The sequence below is a fragment of the Dasypus novemcinctus genome, chromosome 9, assembly GCF_030445035.2.
Source record: "Dasypus novemcinctus isolate mDasNov1 chromosome 9, mDasNov1.1.hap2, whole genome shotgun sequence".
Classification (NCBI taxonomy): domain Eukaryota; kingdom Metazoa; phylum Chordata; class Mammalia; order Cingulata; family Dasypodidae; genus Dasypus; species Dasypus novemcinctus.
The window spans coordinates 10,009,264-10,032,894 of NC_080681.1; the positions used below are offsets into that span (position 1 = coordinate 10,009,264).

General features: G+C 39.9%; 1 protein-coding gene across 3 annotated transcripts in view; it reads right to left on the reverse strand.

The window, feature by feature from the left end:
* MAGI3 (membrane associated guanylate kinase, WW and PDZ domain containing 3) overlaps nt 1-23,631 on the reverse strand; it is a 306,230-nt gene that overhangs the window by 232,570 nt on the left and 50,029 nt on the right. The window lies entirely within an intron of this gene.

A 23,631-nucleotide genomic window follows, 5' to 3' on the forward strand; every position in this document is an offset into this window, starting at 1 on the left:
TACACTGGTAAACTACCTGTATCTCTTATCTGAAAATATCTTTATTTTACCTTTCTATTTGAAAAACTTGTCATTGGGAGTACAATTCTAGTAATTTCTTTTGGCACTCTGATTATTCCGCTGTCTTCAAGTTTCTGTGTTAAGATCTCTGTCTCTGTCTTTGCTGTTCATATGTCCAGATGTGGATTTCTTCTTAATTTATAAGGGCTTCCAAAAATTCTCATCTTTCTTCTAGAAAATTTCAACCACTATCACTTCAAATATTGTCTCCTCCCCATTCTCCCTTTATCATCTTCTGAAATGTATTCTCTACGTCTCTTATCCTTTTTATCATAATTTCTATCCCTTCGCCTCTGTGCTGCCTTCTGTGTATTATCTTTCAGATCTATCGTTTTTCTCTTCTGCTGTGTCTAAAGTGCTGTTTAACCTTTCCATTAAATTTTTTCATTTGTTTTTATTTTGCATTTCTATAATTTCTACTTAGTTCATTTTCAAAACTTCCTAGTCAATTTCATAGCCACTTGTTCCTTCCATGTTTTCAATTTCTTCTTCTATTCCTTTAACCACATTAAACATATTCAATTCATAATCTGCATCTACATTACAATACCTGAAGTCTTTTGGGTTTGGTTCTTTAGTATGCTGTTCCTAATGGCTCTCACTCATGATGACTTCTTAACAGTTTTGCAGTTTTGGGGTGTGTACTCTTATTTAGTGTAACTCTGTGGCAATTCTTCACAGTCTGGTTGAAGACGTTTTCCTCCAGGTAGAATCTGAATTTGGTTCTGCTGGGCACCAGGAGACTAAAGATCCAAGTCCATGTTAAATTATAATTTTTGGCTTAAGCCTTTTCAGACCATTCAAACAGTATTAATTTAAATCCCCAATGATGTGAAGGTGAATGAGTGGCCACAAATTCTCAGTGGAGAATTTTTTTTCCCATTTTAAAGTCTACCCAGTGGTAAGGCTAGAGAAAATTTTCTTTGCCTGCTTCTATAGGGTATTTTGTTTTCTTCCCCTTCACACTTTCCCTAAAGTAGTCTCCATTCTGGTTCCCCAACCTGTGGAAGTCCATGTCTTAGCGCCCAGCCCTACTATGTTCAAAAGTACCAGGCACTCCTTTGTATGTCCCAGGATGTCTAGTGGCTTCAAAGTGCTCTGACTTCCCTGGTATCCTGCTTGTTCCTTTTTGCAGACTCGTGCATTCATTTGAAATGATTTTTTGTTGTTATGCTTTCTTTGTTGTTTTTAATCAAGCATGTTTTAAATGTTTTAGAACTGAAATTTTTAGTAAGCCATATTGTCAAAAAGAAATTCAATGAATGTTTTTTTGACTGCTCAACCCAATGCCATAAACTACAGCAATTTTAAAATGTCTTCTAGGTTAGAAGAACTATGCAGAAGTTACTTTAGTAAAGTCTATTCTAATAGGAAAATTACGTCAGAGTAAGAATTTAATAAGTTCACTTGTGTGATGAAATAAAAGATATTTAAATCTAGAAATGCTTACATTAGAACTATTAACCAGCTCTACTCTACTGTGAATACTACGTGGGGACTATTTACAAACCATGAGATGATACACTATAATAGTATTCTGGTAAAATCAGGCAATTCATTTTCAAGTCATGTATCATACATTATGATTACACAGTAATTGTTTTAATTATGGCCCCAAACACCTCTTTTCATATTTTAAAGAAATGTTACAAAATCAAAATGCCATGTACTTTTTTAAAAAAAAGATTTATTTTTATTTATTTTTCTCCCCTCCCCTTCCCCTCAGTTGTCTGCTCTCTGTGTCCATTCACTGTGTGTTCTTTTGTGTCCACTTGCATTCTTGTCAGCAGCAGCAGGATTCTGTGTCTCTCTTTGTTGCATCATCTTGCTGCATCAGCTCTCCGTGTGTGCAGCGCCGCTCCTGGGCAGGCTGCGCTTTTATCACGCGGGGCAGCTCTCCTTGCAGGGTGCAGTCCCTGCGCGTGGGGCTCCTCTACATGGGGGACACCCCTGCGTGGCATGGCACTCCTTGTGCGCATCAGCACTGCACGTGGGCCAGGGCCAGCTCACCACGTGGGTCAGGAGGCCTGGGGTTTGAATCCTGGACCCCACATATGGTAGGTGGATGCTCTACCAGTTGAGCCAAATCCACTTCCCATGCCATGTATTTCTTCACATATTTCTTAGTCATTTTAGCCATTTACAAGACTAGAGGGCCTAGCTCATAAACAACAAGTATAAAGGCTCCACATCTGTTCAACGAACTCTGTTAAATATTTATGTATTCAAATATTTGGTATCTACTATGTGCCAAGTTCACTGCTAACTATTAGAAGTAGCACAGAGAAGTTGTACTACAGCCTCTCCTCTGACCATAACAACTTTCTAGTCTCAGCATTCTGATTCTCAAAAAAAGGAATTAGAACATACATTTATTCACTTTTTTCTTACTACTATATTTTTCAAACCCTGTCTGTTCTATTGTCTGCATTTGTGCCTTGAATAACTGATAATCAAAGTGACTCAGAAAAGTCAACACTACCATGTGTATTTGTGGTAATGCATACCTGAGTCTTTTACGGACCCCAGAAAAACCATGTCCTAAGAGCTAATCCAAGACCTGATGCAGCAAGATGACGCAACAAAAAGAGACACAGATTCCCGTGCCGCTGACAACAACAGAAGTGGACAAAGAAGAACATGCAGCAAAATGAACACAGAGAACAGACAACTGGAGGGGGGGAAGGGGAGAGAAATAAATTTTAAAAATTAAAAAAAAAAAAAAAAGACCTAATCCCTTCTCGTGGGTGTGAACCTATTGTAGGTGGGACCTTTTGGTTAGATGACTTCAGTAGGGGATGATCCAGGGTGGATCTTAATCCTCTTGCTGGAGTTAAATGGGATCAATAAGGGGAGACAGCAGGGGAAGAAAAGCCACAGAAGAAGAGAGGAACCCACAGAAGCTGACAGAGAAAGTCCTAGAAGCCAGGAGCTGAAAGCAACAAAACCTGGAAGAGCGCTGCTGCCCCGTTCTTCAGAGCGGGGTCCTCAAGGCCAGAGCAGCACCTGCCGATGCCTTGATCTGGATACTTCCATGGCCTCAGAACTGTAAGCTGACAAGGTAATAAATTCCCATTTCTGGTATACTACATTCCGGCAGCCTAGCAAACTAAAATGATATTATAATTTTGCAGATGTGTAAATAATGAATAGTAGGAACATGAAATTGGTGTTTCAGAACCAGTTACTCAGCTACAAGAACAAAGACAAATAACCAGCCAACCTCCACACCTATATATGTCTGTTTTTCTTCTTGTCATGTGTGTAGCTAACATGGTGAACAAGTAAACTATGAGGAAAAAAATGACAGTGGAAGGTTCTTAGGCGATTCTAATTTTATTTGGAAATATAAGAGAGCGAACATTGCCTAGAAGAAAGCTTGAGAACTTATGCTACCAAATATGAAGTTATCATAAAGTGCTAAAAGAAACCAAAGATAACCTAAATAACGGAAGGAGATTTCCTGTTCATGGTTTGGAAGACAAAATATCATTAAGGTGTCAATTCTACACAAACTGATCTACAGATTTAATGCAATCCTGATAAAAACTCCACTGGCCTTCTTTGTAGAACTGGAAGAGCCAATTACCAAACTTAACTGGAAGGGAAAGCACTCTCAAGCAGCCAAAAAATATTTTTAAAAAGAAAAATGAAGTTGGAGAACTCTTGCTTGCCAACTTTAAAGCACATTTTCTAGCAACAGTGGTAAAAATAGCATGGTACTGGCATAAAGACAGACAGACTGACCAACAGAACTGAATCAAAAGCTTGGAAATAGATGCTCACATCTATGGGCAAGTGATTTTTGACAAGATTGTCAAACCTACTCGCTGGGTCAGAACAGCCAGTTTAACAAATGGTGCTGGGAAAACTGGATATCCATATCTACAAGAAAGAAAAAGGACCTATTCAAATCAAAAGGATCAAGGACCTAAATATAAAAATTAGAATCATAAAACTCCTAGAAGAAAATGTAGGGAAACATCTTCAAGATCTTGCAGTAGGTGGTGGGTTTCTTGTACTTTACACTCAAAGCACAAGCAATGAAAGAAAAAAAATAGATAAATGAGACTTCCTCAAAATTAGACACTTTTGTGTTTCAAATGATTTTGTTAAGAAGGTGAAAAGGCAATCAACTCAATGGGAAAAAAAATCTTCGGAAACCACATATACGACAAGGGTTTGATTTCCATGTTACATAAGGAGATCACACAACATAATAATAAAATGACAAACAACCCAATTTAAAAATGGTCAAAAGATTTGAATAGATATTTTTCCAAAGAGGAAGTACAAATGGCCAAAAGGCACATGAAAAGACGCTCAATATCACTAGCTACCAGGGAAATGCAGATCAAAACTACAATGAGATGTAATTACACACCAAAAAGAATGGCTATTAAATAATAGCCATATTTTTTTAACTAAAACAAAACAAAACAAAACAGAAAACTACAGTGTTGGAGAGGATGTGGAGAAACAGGAACACTCCTGCACTGTTGGTTGGATAGCAAAATGGTGCAGACTCTGTGGAAGACAGTCTGGCAGTTCCTCAGAAAGCTAAATATAGAACTGCTATATGATCTGGAAATCCCACTACTAGGAATATATGCAGAAGAACTGAAAGCAAGGATGTAAACAGATATTTACACACTGATGTTCAGAGCAGCATTATTCACAACTGCTAAAATATGGAAACAACCTAAGTGTCCATCAATTGATGAACCGATAAATAAAATGTAGTGTATACACATGATGGAATACTATTCAACTGTAAGAAGAAATTAATTGGGGAAGCACATGACAACATGCAGGAGCACTGAGGACATTATGTTGTGTGAGATAAGCAGGCACAAAAGGACAAATATTGTATGGTCTCACTGATATGAACTAAAAAGAATGAGTAGACTTATGGAGATGGACTTTGGAGTACAGGTTGGTGGGAGATGGAATGTGGTTTGAAAGGAGGAGCTCATCCTAGATGTATGTAAAATGTTTAATAAGGTCAACTGTAAATACGTGCTAATGGATAGAGTTGATGGTAATATTAAAATGAGTGTAACAAACACTACTGATTCATGGATGTGATGAGGCTGGAACAGGTATGTTAGTTAGAGGACAGTTAGAGGATAATAAAGGGATTGTATAACAATGATTTTGGTGGTAGATAAGGATTGTTATAAATAATATAAATACAGGAATGTTCTACTATAAGAATATGGTAATACATGGGAAAATATAAACCTATAAACTATATGGATACATGGGGAAAATATAACTAACATAACTTATAGACTATAATTATCAATAATTTTGTACTATTTTTGTAGCAAAAGCACAGAAAGTATTATTAAAAATGCTAAAGACCAAAAAAAGTTAATATGGGGCTTAGGGTTATGAGATAAGACTATGATTAAGCATTTTTCTCTTCTTCATTTTCTTCATTAACAAGGAGACCTTGGTCGTGTCATTTAACCAGTCTGTGCTCATCAGTGTATCTCTCTGAACTCTGGAGGAACACTGAGTTTGTTTTTAGAATTAAAAGAGATGAAAGTGCCTGGACAGAGCTATTTTAGAGTAACACTTCCATAACTTGTTAAGATGCCTTTTGCCTGTTATTTTACTTTTTGAATTTGAAATAAAGTTTGAATAAAAAAAGTACTCAATAGTGCTTGTTATAGTAATGAGGCTAAACAATGTTATAGTAATGTTATAGTAATGTTATATTGTTATGTTATAGTAATGAGGGTAAACAAAGATTTCAGAGAACCAAAAAGATGGTGGTGGAGTAAGGAGCACCTGGAGTCAGCAACTGCTACAGGGCAGTTAGCAAACACCCAGAGTTACTGGAGCTGCTGAAGCACCTGTTTGGGGGCTCCAGGAGACCAGAGGAGCATTCTACCACATCCTTGAAGGAAAGGAAGGAGGAGCCTGCCCGTCTGCAGAGAAGACTTGTAAGTAGAGGCTCGATGCCCTAGAGACCGGTGCCCATCCTCCACTGGAGGCACAAGCCGCCTCGGGAGCTGTTCCGCAGCCGGAAGTGAAGGCTTCACTTTCCAAAATTGGGGGAGGAAGAGACGGTTGGGCACCAACTTCAGCTACTGATGAGTAAATTCAGCGAGCTAAAGTATAATCCTGAGAACAGCTAAAGTTTGAGTCTGTCCAAGTCAGAAAGAGGCTGGGAGCTGCCATCTTAACTCTGTGCCTGGCACGAGGGGAAGCAGGGCGGACTGAGAATCCCAGTGCTGGTGGGGACCGGCTTCTTTCCATCAAGATCAGATTGCAGCTCTAGCCTAGGCCCCAGTGCCACCTCCAGCAAGGAGGAAGCTGCGGGTACCTGCACCAGCCTCTATGGGAAATTACTGGCCAAGCCACAGAGACTGGTGATTGTCCTACTCTCATGGCATGAGCTGCCCCAGGAGCTATGCTGTGGCTGGAATTGAAAGCTCCATTTCCCAAAAACAGGGGAGGAGGAGACAGCTGACTGCCGATTTTTGGCTACTGACTGGTAGACTTGAATGGCTAAGATATAACCTTGGGAACAGCTGGGGTGTGAATCTGCCCAAGTCAGAAAGAGGTCGGTGGCCATAGTTTTGACTCCACCCCCAGCCTGATGGGAAGCCAGAACGAAAAATCACAGTGACGGTAGGAACCAGTTTCTTTTACCCAGATAGGCCTATAGCCCTAGCCTAGGCTTCAGCCTGCCTCTGGCAGGAAGGAGGAGGCTGGTGGGCTCTGTACCAGCCTATCCAGGTAATTGCAGGCACCTTTGGCTGGCACAGATTGAAAATTTGAAATCTACCAGGGCAACTGCAGTCATCGTGGACCCACACTGCATAGACTGCTGCCCACACCTGCAGCTCTATCCCTGCCCAAGGCAGGGGAGAAAGGGGCATGAAGCTTCATCAGTCTCTCTGGGCAACTACGTCTAGGGCTGCATGACTTGGATTATTCCACACAGCTGTGACTTTGTCCCTATTCCTGGCAGAGGGGAAAGTTGGGAGAAGCTTCATTGGTCCCTGGCGCAATGAGGGCAGCTTGAGCCTCCACAGCTTATAGCACCAACTACACCTTGGCTCCTACTGCACAAACAGCAAGGAGAAAGGGCAGGAAGCCCTAAATTAAAGAGAAAAACTGCACCCAGAATAAATACTCCAGTAAGCCAGATGCAAAGACATCAACAAAAAATTACAATTCACACCAAGAAACAGGAAGTTATGGCCTAGTTAAAGGAACAAGATAAGCTTCCAGATGACATAAAGGAGTTGAGACAACTAATCATAGATGTTCAAATAAATCTCCTTAAGAAATTCAATGAGATGGCTAAAGAGATTAAAGATATTAAGAAGACACTGGATGAGCACAAAGAAGAATTCAAAAGCATACATAGAAAAATAGCAGATCTTATGGGAATGAAAGGTGCAATCAATGAAATTTTAAAAAACATTGGAAACATAAATAGCAGGTTTGAGGAGGCAAAAGAAAGGATTGGTGAGCTTGAAGAAATGGCCTCTGAAAGTGAACATACAGAAGAATAGATAAAGGAAAGGACAGAAAAATTGAGCAAGGTCTCAGGGAACTAAATGACAAAAAAGGTGTGCAAACATATGTGTCATGGGTTTCCCAGAAGGAGAAGAAAAGGAAAAAGGGGCAGAAGGAATATTTGGAGAAATAATGGTAGAAAATTTCCCACCACTATTGAAGGACAGATACCCATGGCCAAGAAACACAGAGTACTTCCTTCCAAAAAAAATCCAAATAGACCAACTCTGAAACACACACTTATCAGAATGTCAAATGCCAAAGACAAAGAGAGAATTCTGAGGACAGCAAGAGAAAAGCTATGCATAACATATAACGGATACCCAATAAAATTAACTGTTGATTTTTCACCAGAAACCATGGAGGCAAGACAGTGGTCTGATATATTTAAGATACTACAAGAGAAAAACTTCCAGTCAAGAATCTTATATACAGCAAGACTATTTTCAAAAATGAGGGCAAGATTAGAATATTCACAGATAAACAGAAACTGAGAGAATTTCTAAGGAAAAGACCAGATTTTCAGGAAATACTAAAAGGTGTGCTACAGCCTGAAAATAAAAGACAGAGAGAGAACTGGAAGAGTCTAGAAATGAAGATTATATCGATAAAAGTAGCTACAAGTGTCAAAAGTGTGGTAAAAATAAAATATGACAAACTCAAATAATAATAAACTGAACCAACAATGTAAAGCACTTGTATTTAGAAAACTGCAATTCAATGTTAAAAGAAATTTTTAAAGGGCTAAATAACTGGAAAAATATTCCATGCGGCGGCTTGCTCGGTCGGTAGAGGTGGGGTCTGGCTGCGGACGAGGGGTCGGTCCAGCTCTGGACAAGGGGTCGGTCCCACTTGGGACGAGGGGTCGGTCCAGCAGCAGACGAGGGATCGGTCTCACAAGGGTTGCACGGTTCGGCTGACGGGGTCGCCCGGCGAAGCCGGCGACAAGGGGGTCGCCCGGAGAAGCAGGCGACGAACTGGGGACAAGGGAGGCCAGGCCCTTGTCGGGGGCTCTCAGGACTGGAGGGCGCACGGCAGAAGAACTACCGCGGAGACGAGGTAAACACGCAAGTCCACTTTATTGAGGGAGAGGCAACAGTTTTATAGGGGCTGGGGAAGGCTGATTGGTCGAAGCCACGCCCTGTTCTGATTGGTTGCCGGCGAAAGGTCAGTGGGTGGTACTGGACGGGGGAGGGGTGATGGTTAGGGATTGGCTGTCGCTGTTGCTGGGGGAAGTGGCAGGGTTTAGGGATTGGTGGCTGCTGTTACTGGGGTGGAGGGCAGACTTGAGTTTCCCGCCCACGCCTGGTTGTTGCTGCTGCTGGGGGGAGGGAAAAGGGCAGACTGGATTTTTCCACCCACACCTGGCTGTTGCTGCTGTCGGGGGAGGGGAAAAGGGCAGACTGGATTTCTCCGCCCTGCGCCTGCGCAGGGAGAAGGAAGAAGAAGGGTGCCACCCCACAAGGTATCGTGTGGCGCCATCCAGGAGGAGGGGCAGCCGCGGAAGCATGGCTGCCGAGAAGGGGAGACCCGAGGGCACTCTGCGCCCATGCCGAGCTTCCTTCAGGGGTGGCGGTGAGTCCGACCAGCCACCCTATTATGGGGGCAGCGGCTTGGCCTGCCGCGGCTGCTCCCCCGCCAGGCCAGCAAACCACACTTTAGCCCGAGGGGTGACGGCAATTCCATGCCCACAGACTGGAAGATTAAATATCATTAAGATGTCAACTCTACTCAAATTGATATGCAGACTCAATGCAATCCTGATAAAAATTCCACCAGCATTAAAAAAAAATGAAAACACAATCATCAAATTTATTTGGAAGGGTAAAGGATCCCAATAGCCAGGAACATCATAAAAAGGAAAAGCAAACCCTCATCTGCAGGCTTTAAATCATGTTAACTAGCTACAGTGGTAAAAACAGCACGGTACTGGCATAAAGACAGACACATAGACCAATGGGACCAAATTGATGGTTCAGAAACAGACCTTCACATGTATGGTCAAGTGATTTTTGACTAGCCTGTCAAACTCACATCACTCAAGCAGAACAGTCCATTCAACAAATGGTGCTGAAAGAATTGGATATCCATAGCTGAAAGAAGGAAAGAGGACCCCTATCTCACTCCTTATCCAAAAAGTAACTCAAAATGGATCAAAAACCTAAAAATAAAAGCAAGAACCATAAAAATTCTAGAAGAAATTGTAGGAAAATATCTTCAAGACCTGATGGTAGGTGGTGGATTCTTAAAGGAGTTAAGAGAAGGCTGAGATGGCCTACTGATGTTTAATGCATGTAGAAGTTTTAATTAGCTTTACTGTAACATGTGGAAATGTATAGAGTGGATGGTACCACACAGTGAGTAACAGCTAGTTTATAAGTGGGGATGTGGCTGAAAATGGTAGTCTAGGTATGTAAATGCCAATTGACAGAATGCTAGAGAATAATCTAGGAACTGAATAGCACAGTAAACCCAGAGGTGGATGAGAATTGTGGTTGATGGTACAGATGTAAGAGTGTCCTTTGTGAACTACAGCAAATGCACATCACTACTGCAGGGTGGTGGGAATGTAGAGAAGCATGGGAAAAAATACAACTGGAGTGACCTATGGACCATAGTTAGCAGTAATAATATACTATTCTTGCATCTATGCGAATGATGTACTGTGTTAATAATGAGGTACGGAAAATGTGAGCCAAATGTACATTATGGACATGGTAGCAATCAGATGATATCATCTTTTCTGTAACACATGTTCCACCACAGTGTGGTGTGTTGATGGAAGGGTGCTGTTTCAGAATTCTGCACATGTGACACAACTTCTGTCACAAAAAAAATATATTTAAAAATAATAATAGGGTGGGTTGGGTGAAAAACACACCAAATGTAAGATAAGGACTATGATTAATAGTAAGATTTTGACAATATTCTTTCATAATTTGTAACAAACATCTCACGACAATGCAAGGTGTTGCTGGAGGGTTGATGTATGGGACCCCTGTATGATGTTATGCATGTTTGCTTTGTATGTTCACAACTTTTACTATACAGTTAATTGTTTATGTTCATATATAAATGATATAAAGATAATAATAGGGTGGGTTGGGTGAAAAATATTTTGATCAGTAGTAATATTTTGACAATGCTCTTTAATCTATAGTTAAAAGGTTTAACAACAATACAAGTTATTGGTGGAAGGGTGATCATGAGAGTCCTGTATGATGTTATATATTTGTTTTGTAAGTTCACAACTATTATTATATACTTATTATTTATATATTTTTACATATGAGTGATATACTTCAATAAATTAATTTTAAAGAACGATTCCATGTTTCATTTTTACTTTTTAAATGTGGCTATTAGAAGATTTACAGTTATACATACGGCTCATATTTGTGACCTGCATTACATTTCTATCTAACAGTGCTGGTGTAGTGTTAATTTTTTTTTTTTAAGAGTTATTTTTTCAAATTTCTCTCCCTTTCTCCCCTCACCCCCCATTGTCTGCTCTCTGTGTCTATTGGCTGTGTGTTCTTCTGTGTCTGCTTGCATTCTTGTCAGCAGCACTGGGAATCTGTGTCTTTTTTTGTTGTGTCATCTTGCTGCATCAGCTCTCCGTGTGTGTGGCGCGACTCCTGGGCAGGCTGTGCTTTTTTTTCGTGCAGGGTGGCTCTCCTTACAGGGCGCACTCCTTGCGTGTGGGGCTCCCCTACGCGGGGGACACCCCTGCGTGGCACAGCACTCCTTGCGTGCATCAGCACTGCGCATGGGCCAGCACCACACGAGTCAAGGAGGCCCAGGGTTTGAGTGCTGGACCTCCCATGTGGTAGGTGGCTGCTCTATCAATTGAGTCAAATCCACTTTCCTGTAGTGTCATTTTTGAAATGACAAAATTTTAGAAATAGAGAACAGATTAATAGTTGCCAGGGGTAGGAAGAGGAAGGGGCAAGAAGGAGATGGGTGCAGTTATAAAACAGCTGAAACTTTCGGTGATGGAACTTTCTGTATCTTGTCTGTTGTTGTGGATACACAGACATATGTGCATGATAAAACTGAACAGGACTATATATTCATATGCACAAATAAGTACAAGTAAAACTAAGAACATCTGATAAGACTGGTAAATTGTATCAATGTCACTATCCTGGCTGTGATATTGCACTGTACTGTACTAGAGGTTATATAAGTTTTACCATTGGGGGAATCTGGTGAAAGGTCAATGGATTTCTTTGTATTATTTCCTACAATTACATGTGAATCCACAGTTACAACAATGAAAATTTTTATTAAAAAGAAACTCAACTGCTATCTAAATTCATCAGAAAAAGAGTGAAGAGAAAGACTTGGTAAAGAGAGCACTTTTTTACTACAGCTGTAAAGTCACATACACTAATGATAAAAGGGAAAATTCCAAAAAACATGAAATCAAAAGAAGCATACAGTTCAGAATCCAGATCACCAAACCCTGTATCAGACAATCGGTAAGCAAAACCAAATTAAACACATTTATATCAGAAGTAAATAAATATAGCAATGGTGTTTACAGACAATCATGTACAATAAGAGAATAAGACAGAAATAGACCAGAAATACACCTCAAAGCAAATACAGAAGTAATTACAGAGCCATACCCCCATATAGCTGGTTTATGACATTCAGACACAGTCCACCTCTGAGATTCATCCTAAAATTAACAGATTGCTCTAAGAGCTACAGAACTACAATTAGTGCCACCCATTATTATAATACAGTAATACATTTTCTTGTTTTAAGATTGGTTACTTTTTATAGGCTGCAGATAAACAAAAAATCAAGTTTGTTAAAAATTATGAGAGTAAGGCCCAAGTGTGTGGTACAAGCTTGACACATAATAAATATTTATAAAGGATAGAAGAGAGGGAGGGAATAATTCATGGGTGAATTAATAAGTCAATGACTGTCATCCCATAAAAAGACACATTCACAGAAAATTTGCATGTAGTTTCAGAGGATTCTTATAGTCTCCAAAACTCAGATTTTAAGAAACTTTCATTTAGACTCTCCATCTTGAGGGACCTAGCAAATTATTTACCTCTTTAAAGCAGAGGAGTAGATAAGAAAATTTCTCAATGCCCTTACAAATGCTATTATTTAATAATTTACATACTGGTCAAACCCTCTGATGGAACTACCTATCTCTATCACTGTCAAATTTAACGGCAAAATTTTTAACTGAAAATTGTCTTTTTTAACAAGATATCTACCACCAGGCACAGGTCTGAAATATCAGGAGAAAGCCAGGGACCCAAGAAAATTTTTTGTGTATCATTGGTAAAGCTATAAGATCATTAAGTATAAAATACTGCCTCTGGGGGAAAAAAAAAAGGTAAACCATGATGTTGCTCTATACCAGACTAGTTAAAATGTATGGTCAATTTAGCTCTGGTTCAGGTCTCCCAATGCAATCTTCATTGACTACAAATGCCAATCCCCAGCATAAAGAACCTTAACTTGGATTTTCTGAGAGCAGGATAACTCTTAGGGCATGCCTGAAAGTGAAATATTAGTAGGAACCAGCTGTTACAATTGAAACCATAAAATATTCAATATATAGGCCTACCTCAGAAATATTGCAGGTTTGGTTCCAGACTACTGCAATAAAGTGACCATTGCAATAAGGTAAGCTGGGCAAATCTTTTGGTTTCCCACTGCATATAGAGGTTACGTTTATACTATACTGTAGTCATTAAGTGTGCACTTTATTTTTATGTCTAAAAATATACAATGTGCACACCTTAACTAAAAAATGCTTTACTGCTAAAAAATGCTAACCATCATCTGAGCCTTAATGTTGATGGCTGCTAAGTGATCAGAGTACTGTTGTTGAAGATTAGCGTGGTTGTGGTAATTTCTTAAAATAAGGCAACAATGAAGTTTGCGCATTGATTTCTCTGTTGCATGTGATGTTATTTAACAGCTGTGTCCATCAACCGATAAATGGATACACAATATGTGGTATACACACACAACGGAATATTACTCTACTATAAAAAGGAATTAAGTCCTGATATGTCCACATCAACATGGATAAACCTTAAAGACATGATGCTGAGTGAAATAAGCCAGACACAAAAGGACAAATATTGTATAAGCTCACTGATATGAAATAATTAGAATAAGCAAACTCATAGTTAGAATCTAGAATAAAGGTTACCAGGGGCTGGGATGAGGGTAGGGGCTGGGATGAGGGTAGGTAATTAGGCAGTTAATGATTAATTCGTATAGAATTTCTACTTAGGCTGATTACAGAGTTTTTAAAACAGATGGTGGTGGTGGTGGCACAATATTGTGCGTAATTAACAGCAATGAATTACATATGTGAATGTGGTTAAAAGGGAACGTTTTAGGACATATATATAAGCTACTGAAATAAAAATTAGTGGGACTTCTGGGAAGATGGTAGACTAGAAAGACAAGGGACTCTTTTCTCTCCCAGAAAAAATAACTAGAGGACAGGTAGAAATTGCCTGGAAAAAAATCTTCTAGGATTTAGGACAACGGGACGGCTGGACACCGTCCAGAGAGAGCGGCAAAGGAAAAGAATCGCGATGGCAAAACTGTGCGTTAAAGCCGCAGCTGCAAATGCCAGCAGTCTCCCCAGCACTAAAGACACTCTGAATTCTCAGACCCCAAGGCTGGTGGCTATGAAGGGGCCCAAGGGATCAACTTCCCCAGGAAAAGGGAGACGGCCGACTCGCTTTCGACTCCCAGGTTTGGTCTGCTGTGTCCCAGGAGCACCTACCAGCCGGCTGGGCTGCGCCATCCTTTGCGGTGGGAGCCGTATCAGGGCTGGAGATCCGGCCCTCTCAGTCTCCCTCTCCATGACAGGGACTGGCTGTTGAGGACTCAAGAGGAGAGCAGAATTATTTCCTACCAGGGAAAAGGGAGGGGACTTCCTACAAAGGTTGGAGAACTGCCTCTGAGAAAATTTGAAATAGGAGACTTTTAGCCTCCAGGCAGGAATCTCTGTCACTTTGATCCAGTCCAAATTGCAGCAAACACACTCCCACCAGGCACTGAACTGAGAGGGCTGTCAGAGAGTGCCATCTGCTGGCAGATCAAGGAAGTGCAAGGGAGAAAATTAAGAGCAAATGAGGGAAGCGGCTGTGGCTCATCCAATTGGGTTTCCATCTACCATATGGGAGGCCCTAGGTTCCCTTTCCAGGGCCTCCTGGTGAAGGCAAGCTGTCTGTGTCCGCAGACCACTGATAGCCTGCGCCTGCAGAGAGCTGGCACAGCAAGATGACACAAAAAAGGGAGACAAGCAGACAGAGAAGAGCATGAAGCAAATGGACACAGAGAGTAGACAGCAAGCAAGCCGCGCCAGGGGGGGAAGGGGGGAGCAGTAAATAAATTAAATAAATAAATCTTTTTTTTTTAAAGTGGGCAAAAGACTTGAATAGACATTGGTACAAAGAAGAAATACAAATGGAAAAGAAAACATGAAAAAAATGTTCACTAGCACTAGCAATTAGGGACACGCACATCAAAACTACAATGAGATACCATTTCACACTTATCAGAACTGTGACTATTAAAAAGACAGAGAACTACAAGTGTTGGAGATGATGTGGAGATATAGGAAAACTTGTTCACAGTTGATGGGAATACAGAATGGCACAGCCACTGCGGAGGACTGATTGGCAGTTCCTAAAGAAGTTGAATATAGATTTGCCACATGACCCGGCAATACTACGACTAGGCAGACCTGAGAGCAGTGACACAAGCAGACATCTGCTCACCGATGTCCATAGCAGCATTATCCACAATTGCCAAAAGACAGAAACAACTCACGTGTCCATCAACTGATGAATGCATAAACAAACTCTGGTGTATTCACACAATGGAATATTATGCAGCTGTAAGAAGAAATAAAGTCATAAAGCATATGACAACATGGATGAACCTGGAGGACATTATGTTGAGTGAAGCAAGCCAGACACAAAAGGACAAATTCTGCATGATTACACTACTATGAACTAGATTGTGTAAAATCATAGTTACTAACTCGAATATGGGATGAGGGTCCAGTGTCCAGGCCCCCACTAATTCCTCAGCACGTGTCTGCGTGACCTAGGCCCAAGTTAAAGGTTAACAACCCTCCCTAGAGGGAAGAGAATGCACAGATGTTATCATAAACTGTGAACTTCCCAAAGCAGTAAATGTCCTTCCTAACTAAAACATCATCACGCCCCATATGTATGCCTCACAGGACCCTAGCAGGAACTCTGTTCTCATACCCTATGGAGAGTCCTTGTTGTCACCCCGATGGAATGTCCTTGTTCTCTGACCCCTTATATCACCCTCATTTTTCCTGTCTCTTTGCGGAGCACTATCTTCATTCTCTGACTGCTGCCTTCAGAGGTTCTCTCCTTCCGTAAGTCCCAATAAAGCTTATGCCTCACTAAATGCCAGGTATGTTCTTCGGTCTCACAGCCTTACCAACTTATCCCCTTCAGGAGCTGGACCACCAGAAAATAGAATGAGTTTAGAGAATGGAAAGCTAAGGGTTAACTTGTGCAAAACTGGTAAAAAGGATGTGTGTTAATCTTTGGAAATGAACAGAAAAGGTAAAAATCCAACATAATGTTTGTAACTAGCATTACTATCATGTGAGTATGAAAGTAGTTTAAAGGGAAAGTCTAAGGTCATATATATTACGAAAAGGAAAGCTAAAGAAATGTAACAGCATGTGAAATATGAAATGGGTAAAACTGCATATATAAGATTGTTTTTCCTTGAAGATGAACAAATGTATGTTAATACTACAAAATGTTAATATCACACCAAAAAACCCAAAACATTATGGTAAGTGAAAGAAACCAGATACAAAATACTACATATCGTATGATTCTATTTGTAAAAAATATAAATATAAATCAATCTATAAAAATGAAATTAGATGATGGTTATGTAGGGTTGGGGAAGGAATGCTAAAGTGTGTGGAGTTTTTCTTTTTGGAGTAATGAAATGGTTCTAAAATTTTTTTGTGGTGATAAATACACAACATTGTGCTTATATTAAAAGCCACTGATTATATGCTTCGCATAGATTGTATGGTATGTGAATATATCTCAATAAAACTGCTTGATAAATAAATAAATGTGCAAGAATAGCCAGAAATAGCAACTATATACAGCAGGGGAAACAGATTGTGAGGTGAAGAATTTTCTTGTCCTTTTTTTATTATTCTTATTGAAATAATGAAAATGCTCTAATAATGGTTGAATTGATGAATGGGCAACTATGTAATCATACCAAATACCACAGATCATACACTTTGGATGAATTGTATGCTTTATTAATATATATCAATAAAACTGACTTGCTACAAATAAATCAAAAAATAAAGAATAAAGCACAGGACTGTGCAGCACAGTGAACCCTAGTGTAAGTGACAAACTAGTACAATTATAAAAATGTTCTTTCGTGAATTACAACAAATATACCATGCTAATGCAAGGTGTCATCAATTGTAACAAAGGTACCAAACTAACGTAAAGTGTTAACAACAGGGGGAATATAGGAGTACTATATATTTTACATGATTTTTCCGTAAATCTACAACTTAGCTCTAATTTTTTTTTTTTTCTCTCCCCTCTCCCCACACACACCGGTTGTCTGTTCTCTGTGTCTATTTGCTGCATGTTCTTTGTCCGCGTCTGTTGAAATCCGCGGAACAGGAATCTGTGTTTCTTTTGGTTGCATCATCTGGTTGTGTCAGCTCTCCATGTGTGCGGCGCCATTCCTGGGCAGGCTGCACTTTCTTTCGCGCTGGGCGGCTCTCCTTATGGGGTGCACTCCTTGCGCGTGGGGCTCCCCTACGCAGGGGACACCCCTGCGTGGCAGGGCACTCCTTGCACGCATCAGCACTGTGCATGGGCCAGCTCCACACGGGTCAAGGAGGCCCGGGGTTTGAACCGCGGACCTCCCATGTGGTAGACGACCGCCCTAACGACTGGGCCAAGTCCGCCGCCTCTCTAATTTTAAAAAAAGTGTAATTACATGATTAAACAAAATCATATTTTGCTGAGTGGAAAAAAATCAATAAGTGAAAACATATTCACCCCTCAAGAACTATACCAAGCAGCGCTGGCTCACTGTCTTCTCAGTGAGCTCCTAAATCTACAACCCTTGTTTCCAATCTCTATTTTAGCCTTATGTTCGCTGCAGCATTGAGGAGGGAACACTAATGCAGTAGAGCAACTCATGGCGTCAGAGCTGAATTCCTTCAGAAAAGGCCATGGTTCCCTCCCCACACTCAGCACTGATCTGTCCAATCTCAGGATCGGCACTCTGAGGCTCATCTAGACCTGCGCAGTATTTAGATTCCCTCGACAGTAACTGCAGGAAGAGATCTTTCATCCTCTGTTCAGCACAGCCAGGGTCTAGGACGTGCTGCTGCTGCCGGGACTGCCCACTCCATCCTCAGGCAGCCAGGCTGTTAGCAAGTTCTCCTCCACAGTGAGGACAAATCTGTCCCTGTAATTTCCACTCAAGGATTCTAATTCTATCCCTGGGGACCACACAGAAAAAGTTCTGCCTTCCACATAGTTGAAGGCAGCAATCAAGTCTTCCACGAGCCTTGTGGTAGGCTGAATGAAGCTCCCCCTCCCCACAAAGATGCCCACCTCCCAATCCCAGGGACCTGTGAACGTGTTACCTTATGTGGCAGAAGAGGCTCTGCAAAATGTGATTAAATGAAGGATCTTGATGTGATGAGATCAGCCTGGATTATCCTGATGAGCCCAATGAAATCACAAGGGCCCTTACAAGAGGGAGGTAGCAGGGTCAATGTTGGAGAAGATATTGTAAGCAATGGTGGGAGTGATGCACTTTGAAGATGAGAAAGGGGCTGTGAGTCAAGGAATGCAGACTGCCTCCAGAAGCTAAAAAGGGCAAGGAAACAAACTCTTCCTTAGAACCTCCAGGAGGGACACAGCCCTGCAGAGCCATTTCAACTTCTGATCTCCAGAACTGTAAGAATAAATCTGTGTTGTTTTAACCCACTAAGCTTAGAATTAGGAATAGGTTTATCAGTAAGAAACTAATACAAGTGCTCTCTTTCCAAACTGAAAGATTTCTTCAACCATTCTTTAAATGACACATTAGTTCAATGAAAAACTTGACTGATGGTTGTTCTCAGTTCCTGGGGAAGCAAGCTCTGCATCTCCAGAATTTCATGGTGGGCCCAGGACCATACTTGATAGCTCGTTTGCTAATGAGATGACAAGGAGGGAACAATCATACCTGCAGTCTTAGGATGGTGGCTGGTCCCACCAGAGAGATCAACCATATGATTAGGGGGTTGAAGCTTTAAGCCTTGTCATATCAGCCCCACTTCACCCATCTCTGCAAGGAGAGGAAAGTTACAGATTGAGCTCAACTACATGGGCATCAATTCTAACATCATGCCTGCCCTAAGAGAACTAGGTAAACTCAGGATACTTGAAGCTCTATGAGCTTCCATAACAGAAAATACATCGCTGCTATTCCAGGAGGGTGACATGGTCTGACTCCACGTGGAGACAACACTGAAGCTTAAGTTTGAGGCCCTACCAGACCTCACCTGATGTGTCTCTTCTTTTGTCTTCCTCTTTTTTATTTTTAAAGGTTTATTTATTTATTTCTCCCCCACCTTGTTTTGCACTCGCTGTCTGCTGTGTCCATTTGCTGTGTGTTCTTCCGTCTGTTTGTCTTCTCTTTAGGTGGCACCAGGAACCAATCCTGGGATCTTCAGGAGTGGGAGAGAGGTGCTCAATTTATCTTGCGCCACCTCAGCTCCCTGGTCTGCTGCATCTCTCATTGTCTCTCCTCTGTGTCTCTTTTTGTTGCATCATCTTGCTGCACCAGCTCTCCATGCAGGCCAGCACTCCTGTGCGGGCCAGCAAGCCATGCAGGTCAGCACTCCACACGGGCTAGCTCTCCACTCAGGCCAGCTTGCCTTCACCAGGAGGCCCCAGCAACTGAACCCTGAACAGCCTATATGGTAGATGGAAGCCCAATCACGTGAGCCACATCCACTTCCCTGGCTGCCTCTTCATTGTAGCCTATAATTATAATAAAACTATAATTGTAAGTATAGCTCCTTCAGTGAGTACTGTGAGTCATTCCATCGAATTATCGAACCCAATAGAATGGTGGGAATCCCCAAATTTGTTGTCATTTGGTAGGAAGTATGGATGGCCTAGGCCCCCATCATTGCAACTGGGCCTGGAGAACAATCTTGTAGAGAACTGCCTTTAGCCTGTGGACCCTGGGTAGTTAGTCAGAACTGAATTGAATGGAGAGACTCCACGGCTATTTGCAGTTGCTGATTGAAGTTTCTGATACTGTCAGAAGCTGTGCAGCTGAACTGATAGAGGCTTTTGATAGCCAGCACACAGAGATTCAAGGCTCACCTCTGGGATATTCTCAATCTTCTAAATTCCAGATTCTTCCTTCTTCCTAGCCCTCAAAATAGATTTTTCGATGTTCTCTTCAGCAATGATATCTAAATCTTGATCCACTTGCCTTTACCAAGCACGTTCTCAGAGTAGTAACAACTCAATAAATAAATATTAAGTTGAAATGAAACAAGTATTCCAAATTCAGAACAGCTGTGATTTTCTCTCCTCCCAAACTGAATAGTAATAATATAATTTAGCCTTTAGGGTCCTCAAGTTTCACCCCATCTATAAGGATTTAAGAGTCTAGAATGAAGATTAGATAGATGACTCCTCAACACTTTCAGTCATATAACTCCTTGATCAATAAAGCCACTGTGGAAACTGAAGATAAAAGTAAAAGTTCCCTATGTTATTTATATGACTTATGTTTCTTAATACTGGGCTCTCTATATTCTACATTTATTTTTCATTATCACGCAAATTGTAGAATTTGTTAGAAAAGTCATTTTAACAAAGTACAGCATTAATTAAACCAAAGATTTTTACAAAACATTTTTAAATGGTGATATAATAATTTTAGCTGCCAATACTTATTTATTCACATAAAAAAGTGAATTTTAAAAAGTATAGTGCTTAACAAAGTGTTAACAAATATATAGTGTTTAACAAATTGTGTTAACAAAGGCACTGGATATAACAATTAGTACAATTACCATATACATTATAAATAATATATACAACAGTAATATACAATGAACCTATAGTACGATTCATTTTAAAATCTTAAAGGTTTTTATACACACTTCTGATTAGTGCACTGATCAAAATTTTTCATAATATTTTGAGCTATAAAATGATTCACTGTAATACTCTCTCGTTGAGCTTCAGTGCACTAGGGCAAGCAGGCCTCTACTTATTCTAATCAAATATATATTAACTGAGGACCACTAAGCATTACACCTACACTGAAGTCAGAGGGAAATTCAAACATGTATAATATATGGACCCCAACCTCATCTTGCTTTCAACTTTGAGGGAGATGACATATTTATGAGGAGGGATACAAGACATATAACAAATGAGTAGCATAGGCAAGAGCTATAAGAGTCCAAAAGAGGGAGAGTTCTTTGAAATAAGATGGTCAAAGAAGCTGAAGGTAGGACTTGACCAGGGTAGGACTCAGAAAGAAACAGAAGAGTAGGACATATCAGCCTATAAAAACAGCACAAATAAAGCAGGAAAACAAAAAGCATGTTCAGAGAACAGAAAGCAACAAAATTAGACATTGTGGAGAATTTTATATAGGGAAGTAGAAAAAGATTTCAGTAAAAAGTGGATAAGAACAAATTACAGAGCCTAACAAATCACCCACCAATGTCTTATGTGTATCAGACAAACTTTTTAAATAAATTGTAAATAAAGGCCTTGAATGCTAGACAAATAAGTTTATTCTCCCTCAGACAAACAATATGGAACCACTGAGGTTTCCATAATAAGAGAATGACTTAGGCAAAATGGAACTGGCAGTCGAAAAACAAAGGACTGAAAGTGAAGAACTCCAGGTTTGAGGTATGAGCCCAAACTAGGAGGTGGGTATATGAAAATGAATGGATGAAGATAAAATGTATTACCAAAAAATAACTGACAAAACATGGTAATTGGTTTTTCTTTTTTACAAGAGAGAGGTTTAAAGAGTCTAAAATTATTCTAAAGTCTGGGTGAACAGGGAATCTCATTCAGAAAATATCTGAGTATCTACTATGCCAGTCACTGAGCTAGGTGGTGGGGTAAGATAATGGCCAAGACAACAAACTCCCTCAGTGAGGCTTTTAGACTAACAGAACACGGACAAGCAACTACCAATTTTAACAGTGATAAAAAGTAAGGCATATAGCAAGAGTAGCCCAAAATTGAGATTACAAGAGAAAATTGATTTTAGGAAAGAAATTGAATGGGGAAGAGGGAACAGGAAGCAGAAACTGAAATTATACACAGAGGTCCTTTCTTATATTAGTTAAATATAAGGGATTCAAAGTAAGCTATAAAAAATCTGATCTCCAATTTTAAGACCCAGGTGTGCTTTAAAAACTCAGTTCTATAATAATATAATTGGTTGAAACCTAAAACTTTTGTTTTGATGAACTATATCACAAGGTCAAACTGTAATCTCAAAGATCACCAATTGTGGAAAAGGTATAGCTCAGTGGTTGAGTACCTGCTTCCCATGTACAAGGTCCCAGGTTCAATCTCCAGTACCTCTTAAAAATTAAATTCAATTAAATTTTAAAAATCTGACATTAAAAAAAAGATGACCAATGACTTATAATTGCTAACCTCAAAAATTATCCAAAGGTGAGTTAACAGTTAATGTTATATCAGAAACAAAGGATATGCCAGTATCACCTTTAATATTTATTTAAAACACCCATTTATAACCACACACACAGTAACATATACTTTAATACATATGTAACTTTAAAATTTTTATTCAAATAAACTTTAAGCATTTTATCCTGAATTCAAGAAACAAGTCATAATGCTTAGTCAGGGTCTGAAGTGAAGTCCCAATTCATATCCCATCATCATCTTAACTCAGTCTATTTAAAACCTTAATCATATTCCTCTTTAAACCAGCTCTTCTGCATAATCATCTTTCATCCTCTGTATCTCTTCCTCACCCTTCATATCAAGTCTACCTAACCTGGGAAATCTCTTCCTTTAAAAGTTTCCATGTTAACCTCTGTCCCCTCTAATCTGTCCTACACACCAGAGCCAGATAAATCATTTATTCTCCTATTAATCACATACACCCCTCCTCAAAAACATTTAGCTATTCTTATTTTCTTTTTCTTTTTTTTCCGTATTTTTAAAATTTTCTTTTAGCTATTCTTATTGGCCTTAGGATAAAGTGTAGACTTCTGGCTAGCATTCCAATCCTCCATAACCTGACCTAATCCTACATACACAATTTTAGACAAATAAAACTAAGTGATTTGAAAATAAAGGGGTACAGCAAGGCAAGGTGTAGGTGGTGGGGTGATGTATGGGAGCCCTGTAGGATGGTGTGAACACTTGTTTTATGAGTTCACAATTTTTACTATACACTTATTGTTTATGTATGTTCATGCATGAATGATAAACTCCAGTTTTAAAAAGTTTAAAAAAGAATAATAGATATAGTATAATGGGTATGTTTTGATAAGTTCTGTGAATAACATAGCAATAAAAAATATGGAGCAAAATTCCTCAATTGGACATCTAACTAGGTAATGACAAACTGTAGTAGTCTTTCTGTTTCCTCAAGGAGAAGCATCATGCGAGTGGAAATTGGGAAAATCAAAAGCAAATCTTTCCTTTTACTGTATTGTGAATTGAATGATGTACTCCACTTTGGAGATACCTTTGGTCATGGTTTACAATCTGGTGAGTGAAACCTATTTTAAATAAAACCTCTTCAAGATGTTAAGAAAAAATGATAGAAGGGGAAGACATAGGCAAAGGAGGTAAGGAGATAATATACTAAAAGTTTTTTAAAAGTACAAGGCATATTCTAAAATAAGGAATAGACCAATTTCACTGGCACAGGAGGGAATAATAA